We start from the raw sequence: 12174 nt of genomic DNA on the forward strand, positions 1-12174 counted from the left end.
TTTTCTGCTATGTAACAAGCGGTAAGATGTGAAAGTAAACTAGTAAAACCTTCTTGTAGCAAAAGACAGTAAAACGACGCCGCTAACCTACGTGCCTGTTGCCATTCATGTCAAAAGAGAAGCCCATTCGATTTGGCACGTCATATTTGCGATGAACGCTTTAATGTTATTTGTAACCAATGGCCCTTTTGAAGGCCACAAGCGTTAAAGATTATTGAAACATGTCAAGCTACGCATAATCATATTTAATACAATAATCTGTCGGCTGGTCATTCATTACTATTTCAACCTTTATGATGCACTCAAGTGATTTTTAAAAGAAATGTCTATATGATGGTTGCAGGCGTTGTACTTATGAATGCCCGTTCACGTATTTTCAAAGCCACCATTGCATTCAATGAAGAATTTAATCTGAATATTTCGCTCTTCTCTTTTAAACATTTACTTAAACAATGGCACTCATAGATTCTTATAAACGTACATATGCCAGAAATGCAGTTAACATTAGTTTTTGATCTAATGATCTGACATAGTCCTACGTCACCCTTTCGTACAACCCGTAGGGCTGTATACCTTGTAGTTTTTCGTTTGAATTTTTACACAGAAAATTACGAAAAATTTGTTCTAGCTTGGATGTCTGTTCTCTGTGGTTCTAGTATCGTATCGTATTCGTATTATTGAAAACTAAAGCTTTATTTTTGTTCCATTGAGTTGATCGCCGCAATTCAAATTGTTTGCTCTTTGTGGTCGGCGGTTTTCGGCGAAAATAAAACTTTATTTTTATAAACAAATAAGGAATTTCACCAATGGTTGACCGGGTTTAAGTTTGATTGGTACACCATCAATCGACCATATTGCCATACTTTATATTTTAGAGCTTTAGTTGCGTATTCGCTATGACGGCACCGCACGACCTCTTTTCCACTTACAGTACTGCCCGTAGCTGAATGCGTGAAAATTATTTCCGACATATTTCTGTCTTTTGCGCTCTTTAACACATCGCTATTCTGCTTCACGCAAACTCAAAACTAATGAAGGTGTCTCCACTGCGGCGCCGTCATATATAGCGAATGCGTAAAAACGATGATAACAAAAATATTTCCCTCTCTTGTTTTGTTGTGCCTTCTGTCAGTCTGTCAAGCTTAGGCTGAGGCCGATGACGGCCCATCTCGCCCCTCTCTTCTTTTCTCACGCAAAACCCTGAACAATATCAGTAACGCCGTCATCGCGATCGCGAATAGGTACTAAACGAACATAACTTTTGCCCGGCCCCGGCGCCTGGCGCACAAAATCTGTAACGTTTCTGGAACCGAATGCTACATACATATATAACCATTCGTTTCAATCCATTACTTCAAACAATTAAACAACTTTACTCTGTTAAAAAAGCAAAATAAGCGTTAAAGTTAGCAGATATTGTTGACTGTTTTGTTTTTGGTACAGATATCTTCTTCATCAATCTGAAATGTAATATTATTGTCAATAGCTATTAACATGTTGAACCGTGAAGACAATCTCGAATTGATTCGAGGCTCTCATAAAATCATTTCTTCTTGACAGCCTTACGCAACACTATAACGTGATCAATAACTTAGCTTCAACAGGAAAATAAACCTACTGATAAGTTTAAACGTGAAAAGAATTTATCTGCTGCAAAGACGCGATTGAATCATTAAGGTAAGTATTAAACTTACATTTTTTTGAAACTTTAAAATTGCCACCGTTCGCTTAAATCTCCAGTGTTTGGAGTTTTTGCATTTCTTTTGAAAGTTAATTGCCTCTTAGCTGTATCTGCTGCTCACAAAAAATGATGAAATAATTGATTTTGTTCAAGAAGTAAAATAAATCAAAACTAAAGCGAGTTAGCCCTATGACGAAAATTTTCGTAAGTTTGCCCGAAACAAGTGAGACCAAAGAGCAGTTCCTGCTCAACTAGCAAAACGGTTTGATCCAACTTTTTGTGATTAGAATGAAATTTTCCTAATATGTTGGGTACCACACAAGAACTAGTTTTCCACTAAACTTGATTCTTTTCGTCAGGAGTAAATTTTCAAAAGGGCGTATTTAGAAATGAGATTACATTTTTTCAATAGATCATATTGTCAATTGCAAGGAAAATTGTACCATCCAAAGTGCGATATTGCTCATAAAAGTGCTATTTTAGCTTAAATCGTTTCGCTATCTTCGGTGCACTTTTTCGTTATCTTCCAAGCAATAAGTGCGCCGAAGAGACCGAAACGATTTAAGCTAAAATAGCACTTTTATAAACAATATCGCACTTTGGATGGCACAATTTTCCTTGCAATTGACAATATCTTAAAAACTACTTATTTGATCAAAATGACGTAAAAGGAAAAGTTGTAGGAAATTAAGTGTATTTTTACTGAAAGAAAAACTTTTCAGAGCCATGATAAAAATCATAAAATGTTATAAAATAATAAAATGTGGGTAAATTTAAAATTTACCCACAGATTGAAGTGGCGATTATTTAAGAAACATTTTAATTTGCAATTTGATTTTGATTTTGTTTGAGTTGTACGAAAAACTGCAAAATTTGGATATTTCTGAAAAACTCCGAAAACAAAATCCGAAAGAGTGTCCATCGATAGCTCTTAGCCAGATTTTAGGGCATAATTTCAGCTGTTTTTAAAAAAATAGGCTAATCGGAAGGGATAGTTTTGATATAACTGACATTTTATGATTTTTACCATGGTTCTGAAAAGTTTTGACGTAGGCCTACGTCTTTCAGAAAGATAGCTGGTATAGGGTGCCATTCCAAAAAAAAATTCTCGAAAAGTGGTCAGGTTTTGAACGCTAATAGCTTAGTGGTTTCCCAATCGATTTTCAATATTCTTACACCAATCGATTGGAACATTTTCTGAAAATTGGCCGAAATGAAGAAAAGTATGGATTCTTGATGTTGAACTATTGAAAAAGTGAAAATAATGAACCTATGTTTTACCAGAATTCTTGCTCGTGATTGGTTGTTGGAATCCACAACTAGCCACTCACTTAACTTCCTTTTCGCGGGCATCTACTGCATGCTTGAGCACACTCTGTCAACCAACCCGGTCACAATGTGACAGCTCCCATACAGTATCCCCCCGCTAATCCGACACCCAATAATCCGACGACTCAATAGTCCGGATCTCGCTACTCCGGAAAATTCCGAATTAAAACGTATTGTATTTGACTTCTTTCTATCGAACACTACCTTCGTTTGGCGTCTCCGTTAAAGTCAGAATGGCACTCTTTCTAACTAAATGGAAATGGCACAAGGTGCTGCTTCTAACTACGTTCACTTTTGCCAAGGCTATGATATTTTCATTGCTACTCTCAATCGACAATACGTTCACTTTTGCCATGGCTATAATATTTTCATTGCTACTCTCAATAGACTGATGTGCTTATTTCGACACTAGCTAAGAATTTCAAAGTATTTTGTTGACGAAATTGAGCATTACCGAGTATAAAACATAGTTATTGCGTACTTTCGACAGATATTTTCAAAAATTTCCGGAGTTGTTTACGTATGGATGTAAACAAAACCACATTTCAAACTCACATTGACGTCAGTTTGACTGTCGGATTATCGAGTCAAAATTCGCTAATCCGGCTATAAATTTGTCGGATTAGCGGGGCGGTACTGTACTAATCAAACGTACCTAATAGACCAAATCATCATACCGTCAATTGACAGATACTGATGCCCTTGTTTACGTTTTGTAAAATTTTCCTTTTCGTTTATAGCGAATGTAGCGAGTGTTTTAACAGTTTACAGGCATATTGGCTTTTAAATTTAGTCCTAATGCTGGTTAAACTCGGTTTAAACAACAAACTTGCCGTTTAAACAGGTGAAACTTTTTTGGACTCTGCGGTCTGTTTGTAAACAAGGGCGCCAGTATCTGCCAGATGACGTCACCTTGATTTGGTCTATAGATCATTACACGGGAGCTCCTAACCACACATTTTTGACAGCACTTGGTGGTTTGTTTACGTGGTGTTAAATTTTGAATTGAGTTTTCTATCTTTGTCCGGCAGATAATGATAGAAATTTATAGTTTTTATTGAAGAGAAAGTGCCTTACATGCATTTTACAGAAATTGATGCAGTAATCCTTCACGAAATTTCAAATCGAAACTGCTGGATGTGACAAAAACATGTAAACAAACCACCAAGTGGTGTCATTTGACGGCAAAATGACGTCATCGCAAAATGATCTATACCAGAGCCAGACATACAATTGTACCAGCGTTGTACCTGTACAATTGTATGTCTGTCACCGTGTACAACGATAGAATCACGCAAGCAAAGTGGTACAACGGTGGTTTCTGTACCTACCTCTTTCACCGTTGTAGGAAGCTACAACTGCTCGATTTTTACTGCGCGCAGCGCCAATGACTGGTAGTTGTGATAACAAAAACTAAGCAGAATTTTAAATAAATTATTATTTTGCAAGATTTTGGCAAGGATTTAACGCTAAACGCTCGGCATCTTGAAATTTGTGTTTACATTTCGTGAATAGGAACTAATACCAACGCTTAGACCATACAATTACAGAATATCAGTGATGAGCACTACCACGTACAACCACAGAGAACAGACATCCATTCAGGAACAAATTTTTCGGGAATTCTTGGATAAAATTTCAAATTAAAATCACCTAATATGCTAGTGTCACCACCACTATAGTTTCCCAACTAAATGATTCTTTTGATTTGCACACTGACAACCATTGGCTCCTCTGGCGCTAGTATATATGGACTATAAGCGTAATGCTAGCGTCAGAAGCTAGCTGTTGTGAGTTTAGTGTTGAATTCTAGGTGCCTTCAGCGACATCATCACTATAGTTTCCCAACTAATTTGACATAAGTTTTATCCAAGTGGGGACCTTTTGCTTGGATGTCTGTTCTCTGTGGTACAACGTACAGCAGTATGTCTGTCACCCTTCCGTTGTACATGTACAACGCTGTACACGTAGGGGAACTGTGGGTAAGACGAACAGGGTGGGTAAGACGGACAGGTGGTTGATTCTACCAGTTAAAGCGGGGTACGCTGCTGAAAAGAAAACAGCTCAAGAAAAAATCTTGCTATTTACCGAAGAAATTTTGACAACTCCAATGCAAGCAACCACCTGTCATTTTTTCTTGTGGTAATAATTGCGCCGGATATTATTCCGTACGGAAAAGTGACGTTTTAATTCACCTGCATGTAAAACTGCGCCATCTGAACGTGAAATAATATTTCTTATGAAGTGCGTACTGCTTAAGAAATCGTAAACGAAATCGATTTCTTGAGCATTTCTTGTCCTATCTTTTTACCCATTACTTTTCAGCAGCGTACCCCGCTTAAGCATTAAAATTCGTAAATGTTTTGATGGGCATCCAACCATCTTGCTATCTCATGATGTCTGAACGTTTCAATCATCATTTATAACTTTCCAATTTTGATAAAGTACAGAAAAACTAAAAATTGGACATGATTCTGCGTTTAGATGTAACTTTTTTTTCCATCGGAATTAAGCTTTTTGAGTGGTTTAATTCCAAAATGTTGCCCATAGCATGAAGTATTTCGATTTAATACCTTTTCAAGTTTCATCTGCATTGAAATAATACGTAATTTTATTTGCGTATGAAAAATTGTGAACTCTTTAAAAAAATGTATAATGATGGGGTGAAATGGACAACTGCTAGTGTGGGTAAGATGGTCAGTGAACATATTATAATAAAATTGTTGATTTTGCCTGTTAGTGATATCTCAAGCATATAAATGAAAATTTAACCGGCAAACGTGAACTTCAAACAAATCAGCAGCGGCCAGGCATGAAACAGTCTTTGGAATGCTTATTCATATTGCCACTGCCAAACAACTTTCTATTGGCTGCCTCTAGTGGGAGGGGGTGGACTGCCCCCTTCATTTTTTTGCACGCTACACCACCATATTTTACGTATTCAATTTGTTAAGGGTCAATAATAATAATATGCGCTCAGTTGGGGCGATTTACAATACCTGTCCATCTTACCCCCACACATTGTCCGTTTCACCCGCAGAACTAAAAAAGTTCACTTTTTCGGACCATTTTTAAAACTCAAAATACATATTGAAAAACATTTTTTGTTAAATATTTCACTAGCTGCTTTTGTAAACAATATGTTGAGCTGAAGTAAACTGTATTTAGGTTTTATAAATCATAAGTCCTCTGTATTATATTAGCTGTTCTTCTTAACCTGTTCGTCTTACCCACAGTTCCCCTACAACGCTGGTACAACTGTATGTCTGTCTAGGGTATAAAACTGCTGGTTCATGGTTCACGACAGATGTTTGAAAGCGGCGTAAATATCGAAGAAAGAGTTTATTATCATTTGTTTTGGCAAAAAATCCCTTGTGCATATAAGATTTGAATTGGTTTATTATTTCAGTAGAGTATTTTACGAACTGACAACATTATGTCAAGTATCAAAACGTTTCCGTGGTAATGACAATAGCTGCATAACTGGTTCTTCTGTCATAATAACATGCTCTATTTGGTTCTGTCATGTAACAGAGTGTTTTTTGTACAACTGCAACGATCTCTATTGCTTGGATTGACTCTTGAATTGTGCTTAACTTGTTCTGTTAACGACAAAATCGATTCAGCAATCATGAAAGAGCATTTCATTTTGAATTGCGCAGCGGATAACTTTCAATGAAACACGCAATATTTAAATACTTTACAGCAGACAACTCATACACAAGAGTGACAATCTTGTAATAAATACCGCTTTTTATCTTGTAAACAAAGCAATCAAACAACCCACCAAGAATTCAAGCAGTTTTACCAACCCATCGACATCTCTATATCGAACTGCAGTAAACGTCAGCGACAGCATGTCCGGGGCTCAAAATTTGACAGCGGGCCCAAATCAGACTGCTGGCAGTTGAGTGAAACGCAGTGCTGACATGCTATCTCATTTTCGCACACACGAGATGTTGGCGGCGAAAACATGGTTGTCTGCCGATGGGGTGAGTTTTACCGAAAACAAGAAATAATCAATACGCACTTTTCAAATCGTTGTCCAGACAGCTTTTTGCGTTCACATTTGACGTAACAAAAATTAGCATTTCCGTTGGAAATCGAAGGTGCGTCAATTTTGAACGGCACGTAAAAACGATCGTCGCGACATTTTTGACACTGGCGGGTGTTATGGGAAACTGTTAATAACTGTCACTTTGTTACGGGGTAGCTGTCAACCACCCCATCGACATCTCTATATCGAGCTGCAGTAAACGTTAGCGACAGCCAAAGTAAATTGATATATACCAGGTATGTGACCATCGAGGGTTGCATTAGTGTGTGTAGAAAGAAGAAGAAATAGTTCTGAAATATGGTGGAACTTGCATGAAAATTAAAACTAAATTAATTGTAATTAATGAATGCAGCTATATTATTCCAGAGAAATATTTGAACATTTACAATGAAATGTAAGGAATATATTTTAAAGTCATTTGCACTTGTAGCCTTCTTTATTATGCGTAAAAAATTTGAGAACATGGGTGACTAACTATTTCGATGTGTAATTGAAAAATGAATTAATGTTTCTAATACTTCACGATCAATACGGTATACGGTTGCTTAAATTAAAACACGTTCCATCCAACATTTTGCTTGCATGATGCTCTTGAATATCTGCCTTTGATGTCTTCTTTTAAAAAATAGTTTTATTTGAATAGATGCTTGTGCTACTGCTTGAAAATCCTTAAGTTGAAGTCACTGTTCCAAGATGATACCTTTTTATCATAAATTTACCCGTCTCAACACTACGTAGAAAACCATAAAAAGTAATCTTAGATTGCTACAAAACGGTCTTAGAAGATAATTAACACTTTCACCCTTATTCTGCGAGTCACGTGACTCAATACGACAATTGTCACTCGCCGTGACTCGCCACGGTGAGTCGAATTGAGTGCTGTCAACTAGGTGACAACCGTGTCACCTAAATGACAAACCGTGTCACCTAGGTGACAAAGCGAGTCTCCAAATTAGTTACGTCACTCGCCTCGCAGAATAAGGTTGTTTAAAAGCTTACGAGAAATCAGACGAAAAATATCGCGGGCGGATAACAATGTTGCTCATGCTGCTTATTGAACAATCATGTTCGAGCATTTCAAAAAAAATCTTTTTTGTTTTACTACTTGTAGGAAAGCGATATAACGACATTTCTTTGAGACATCTTGATACCGTTTTGATGAAAAAATTTCCGCTTGCAATTTGGAATGTTGCACTTCATTGTATTCATGAAAATACATACTAGAAACACTGACGAACTGACATGACACATTGAAGAAAATCCTTTAAAAACCATCGTCCTGCACATTTTGCTTGCACACTAGCACCCTCTGTTATGCATGTTGCGGAGTAGCTGTATTTGCAGGGTTTTATGCTGTAGGGTTTTGTACATTCGAATGGTTTTATACTGAAAACTCAAAGCAACACTCGCGCGCCGCGGTGTGGTCTTGTTGCGAAACATGCTTTTTTGAAAAAATGAGTGGTTTTTGATTGGACGATGGAATTATCGCGAGTGTCTCGTCTGTTTGTCTGTGCTAGAAATAATGTTCTAAGCCATAAACATAAAAACTGTGAGAAAAAAAATTGACAAATCTTGCGTATTCAACGATTTTTTTAAAAAATTAACTAATTTTCCATACAAAATGCTCGAAATCTCAGAACTAGTGTAGATGTGTTATAGCGAATTCATAAATTAACCTGGCACAGGTCGATTAGCACTCAGTTTTAATCGAAGTGCTGTCAAAGCGTTCATAAATTAAACGAGATTGCATCTCGGTTAAACTGACAGCATTCAGTTTGAAGCGCAGGTTAAAACTGTCTAGCATTACGGTTTACAGGTCGATCTGTCAAACTGCCCGTATCGTTCATAAATTTCGGGTTCGAATTAGCACGAACCCAGGTTAATTTATGAATTCGCTATTAGTGAAAAGTGTATATGACAGCTCGCATTGTCATATACCTGGTATATATCAATTTACTTTGAGCGACAGCATGTCCGGGGCTCAAAATTTGACAGCGGGCCCAAATCATACTGCTGGCAGCTGAGTGAAACGCAGTGCTGACATGTTGTCTCATTTTCGCACACACGAGATGTTGGCAGCGAAAACATTGTTGCCTGCCGATGGGGTGCTGTCAACCAGAGATGCCATATTTTCTAAAACAAATGTCTGCAACTGCTCGAAAACCGAAAAAATCGAGCAGTTTTCCGGCTACTCGAATTTTCTGGTTTAAAAATAATCTGCGAAAATCTGCACACTTTTTTAGGAAGTCTGTGAAAGTTTAAAGAGCTTCGAACAAAAATCTGCATCAAAACAATAAAAGTCAGAAAAACTGCAAATATCTGCAAATTTATAATGATCTGCAAGACCGTTCCAAAAATCTGGAATTTGCAGACAAATCTGCAAGTCTGGTATCCCTGCTGTCAACCGACCAGTTACACGCTACCGCATATTTCCCAAGTATCGTGCCAAACATACCTTTACACACTTCTGGCGAAACCTTATGATTTAGTATAAATGACAGCCCGCTTAGGTGCGCATGGCAGAAATCGAACAAAAAACTGGCAGCGAAAATCTTTTCCTGCCAGATTTCTGGCCGCCGTCGCCCGTGAAAACTAGCAGAAACGCAACAACCGATTCTGGCAGAAATTTCGCCTAACGGTTTTGTTTTGATTTTTCTGCCGGATTTCTGTTCGATTTCTGCCCGACGTGTCTAATAGAACCGATTTTGAACCGATTCGGTTTATTTTTGGTTTTTATTGTTACACTCAAGTACTCTTTTTACACGGTTTGTTTTTTTCGAATAGTGAGAACGAGGCTATTTAGGTACCATTCATTTATTTCTCAATACGTTTGGGAGAGGCCCGACATTCGTCACGTATTTTGTAAATGGTCCCTAAATTGCACCGTTCTTGAGTAATCGAAAAAAAACAAACCGTGTATAGAGTGACTATATACAGAGTGGCGACAAGTCATCCCAAATGTATGCAATGTGGTTTTTCCAAGGTTTTTCTTTCTCTTTCCTGCATACGCGTTGGATAGGTCGTCTGCTCGATTGGAATGACACTGACAGATAATTATCATTCCAATTTTGACATTGTCGCCACTCTGTATATAGTCACTCTAACCGTGTAAAAAAAGACTCGAGTGTATTGAATCGATAGAAAATTGTCATCTTAAAAAATAATAAAATTTAACTGAATACTTTTCTGTATTTTTATTCCATCCAGTCAGTTCAGCCAACAATGAATGCATTTTGTCTTACATTTAATATATCATTCGCGTAAAGAATTTTTTTTTTGATTTTTTTTTCAAAGTGTCATGATTATTTAACACTTTTTACCTTTGTTATACTATACAACAAAGGTTTAAAAATTGGTCGAAAAACTCGAAATTGATCCGAGGGCCGGAGGGCCGAATCACATCACACAATGTCTGTGTGTGTATATGTGTGTGTATGTGTGTGTGCAGCTCATTTTCTATCGCCTGTTTCTCGGAGATGACTGAACCGATTCGTTCGCTTTTACTTTTGTTTGAAAGGTACTATTGCCTAGTATATCACTATTGAATTGTTTCGCGGTCCGATGTTTGGTTTAAAAGTTATAAGCAAAAATGTAAAAACTATGTGATACGATTTTCTCCGGAACCACACAACCGATTTCAATAATCTTAGTACCAAATCAAAGCTCTTACTATCATAAAAAACTTCAAGAAGTTTTATTGAAATCAAATAAGTAGTTTAAAAGTTAACCTTAAAAAACGTGTTTTGACAAGGTAATAATTATTGCCTGTTTCTAAGAGATGGCCCAACCGATGTATGTGCTATTAGTCTCATTTGGAAGGTAATATAGTCGGATAGATCACTATTGAATTGTTTTTGGATCGGACGTTCAATTTGAAAGTTATGAGCAATCGTGTAGGTACAACACTTTAAAATTTACAAAATTTTATAAAGATTTCATTCAAGATAATTTATCTAGTTTAAATTATTTTAGCATCAAATTAGAGATTTTAATGCTGCAAATATATTTACAAAATTTCATAAGAATTGGTTTAGCCGGTCAAAAGATATTAGCCCTCCAACACTCGCGCTAACTTTTGTAACACGAATACTCGCGTGCACAATGGCCCAAAATTAAAAAACGTGCGCACTAGAGTTTCGAGTGGGACTTGGATTTAAGTTTATGGAACATTTGGAAGAGTTTGTTGAAATTAAAAGCTCCACTGTCTGGTAGAATCTAAATTTTGATTAATCCCCCTAAAAGTGAAAAAAAAAATATTTTTCTTCTGTTTCAATATAACACATTGATATGTTCTGCAAAGTTTTAGAGCATATTATTACAAGAAATTTGGCTGAAAACAGCAACCTTCTATCTCTTCAGCGAAGGTAGAATAATTCGATTTCTTATAAGTATGAGAATCGTTAAAATCAGTTTATTTATTTTAGCTCTTTGTGTAATTATTGTATAACTTTTTCATGCATTACAAAGTTGTGCAAACAGTACAAATACACAACTTTGCTAGATAAAGTATACATCTATGATTGCTTGTTAGGAACTGTAGAACATTTAATATAAAAAATACCCTAACTTTGACCCCGAATTACTCGACTACCAACATACGGATACATTTTAAACATTTTCCATTTTCCCATATCTATATTAAAACGAAATGCACTTTAATGTACGGAATCTTATAAAAGTGATGCAAATAAAAACTACTCTCAAGCTTTTATTATCTCTAGTTTACTAATCAGGTTGAAAAAAATAGATTCGATTTTTCTAAAGAGGGCTAGATATCTCCTAGGAGAGTTTAGCCCCCCCCCCCCCCCGCTTGCTCGTTCCGCCAATGATCAATGCTGATAATTTTGCTGCATAAAGATACCATTTTCGCATATGAAGGAATGAGAAAAAATTCCAGTTGGGGCCAATTGCTTCGTTTCCGTTTGATGTCGATTTATGCTGATCTATTTTCCCAACAATTTAAAGTATAAAACATTGAACATTGACATTTTGCTCATAACAAGTTTATTGAAGAATATACGTTAGTTTAATATCGATTTGTAACTTTAAAACAAAAATGGAACTCAAAAATCTACACGTGTTGTACAAAATACAACAACGGGAGTAA

The 12174-nt window shown here is 36.6% G+C and overlaps 1 protein-coding gene across 2 annotated transcripts in view; it reads left to right on the plus strand.

The window, feature by feature from the left end:
* The first annotated feature begins 1226 nt into the window (after window positions 1–1226).
* The window catches only part of LOC128736919 (mitochondrial glutamate carrier 1-like), a 208778-nt gene continuing 197830 nt past the window's right edge, over window positions 1227–12174 (plus strand). The window contains exons 1-2 of one of the 2 annotated variants that reach the window (XM_053831430.1): window positions 1227–1467; window positions 1561–1677. The gene's annotated coding sequence lies outside the window, so the exon portion shown is untranslated. The other variant, XM_053831431.1, reaches the window with a different exon arrangement.

The sequence above is a fragment of the Sabethes cyaneus genome, chromosome 2, assembly GCF_943734655.1.
Source record: "Sabethes cyaneus chromosome 2, idSabCyanKW18_F2, whole genome shotgun sequence".
Classification (NCBI taxonomy): domain Eukaryota; kingdom Metazoa; phylum Arthropoda; class Insecta; order Diptera; family Culicidae; genus Sabethes; species Sabethes cyaneus.